We start from the raw sequence: 1505 nt of genomic DNA, 5'->3' as shown, positions 1-1505 counted from the left end.
TGTGTGTGTGTGTGGCTTTGTTTGTGGGTCAATGTCAGATTAGATTTTCAGATTTTTCGCCTCCTGCTGGCCAGCCACCACAACGGCTCTCCTCCAATAACGCCGACATTTTCCCTAACGGCTGCTGCCGCCCAGCCTTCCTCCACTGCCCCCCGGCCCGGATCTGTCACGCTGGCTCAAGCCAAAAATCGGCTGTTCCCCCGCTGCTTTTCGCCGTCTTCTGTACGAGGACGGCGAAAAGCAGCGGGGGAACAGCCGATCTTTGGCTTCAGCCAGCGTGACAGAGCCAGCGCATCAACGGCCTGTCGGCCCGCAGGCGCATTGAGGGCGTACGCAGCGGCTAGACGGACGTCTGCAGGCTCTTGACCAAAGATTCGCTATAAGATCTTTGCTCTTGACGGCGTAGGCCTGGCCCGCAGGCTCACCCGGCATCACGCCCGCCCATTCCACCCTCCCCCTCCCCGTACTTGGGGTCTGATGCACGTTCGGGGAACAGACCCAATGCGTCTGCACTTGTGTCCTTTAAATGCTTTTTTTAGTACTTGCTTCAACTACCTCCTCTGGCAGCTCGTTCCAGATACCCACCACCATGTGTGCGAAAAGTGTCCTCGGGTTTCAATAAAATCTCTCTCCTCTCGCCTCACACGTCCTCTGGTTCTGTATTTCCCTACGCCGGGTAAAAGACTCCACGCAACTACTTAATTTACCGCCATGATAAAGGGAGGGTTTGCAGGATCTGATACAACTGTAAGATCATCATTCAGCCTCCTGGAATAACATTATAGCCTGCCTGCCTCTTATCCCCCCACCCCGCGCCACGACCCTATTTACTAAGGCATTTGTGGGGGGCACAGCAGTGACGGCTCTAAACTATGGATGCTGTCATGCAGAATTTGTACATTCTCTCTGTGATGACCTGTATTTCCTCTGGGTCAAGATCATGCCCTGGTTTTACTTTCCCAAATGCGACACCTCGCGCATATTAAACTCTCCTAACCACTCCCTAGCCATTTGCCAAATTGTTCAAGATCCTGCTGTAATTTGTGATAATCATCTGCGTTATCTATGACACCACCCACTATCCCCAAATTTACTAATAAAGTATTTCCCTCCTTTCATATTACAGTGTACATCAGACAGAAAGTGTCTAAAACGTTTCTGAATATCAGTGAGACTCCAAGTCTAGTACGTCTGTTTCAATAGACAATAGACAATAGGTGCAGGAGTAGAGGCCATTCGGCCCTTCGAGCCAGGACCGCATTTAATGTGATCATGGCTGATCATCCCCAATCAGTACCCTGTTCCTGCCTTCTCCCCATATCCCCTGACTCCGCGATTTTTAAGAGCCCTATCTAGCTCCTACTTGAACGCATCCAGAGAAGCTGCCCCCATAGCCCTCTGAGGCAGAGAATTCCACAGGTTCACTACTCTCTGTGAGAAAAAAAGTGTTTCCTCGTCTTCGTTCTAAATGTCTTACTCCTTATTCTTAAACTGTGGCCCCTGGT

Source organism: Leucoraja erinacea, unplaced genomic scaffold (assembly GCF_028641065.1).
Source record: "Leucoraja erinacea ecotype New England unplaced genomic scaffold, Leri_hhj_1 Leri_321S, whole genome shotgun sequence".
Classification (NCBI taxonomy): domain Eukaryota; kingdom Metazoa; phylum Chordata; class Chondrichthyes; order Rajiformes; family Rajidae; genus Leucoraja; species Leucoraja erinaceus.
The sequence above is the reverse complement of the archived record's forward strand: the minus strand, read 5'-3'. Positions refer to the sequence as shown.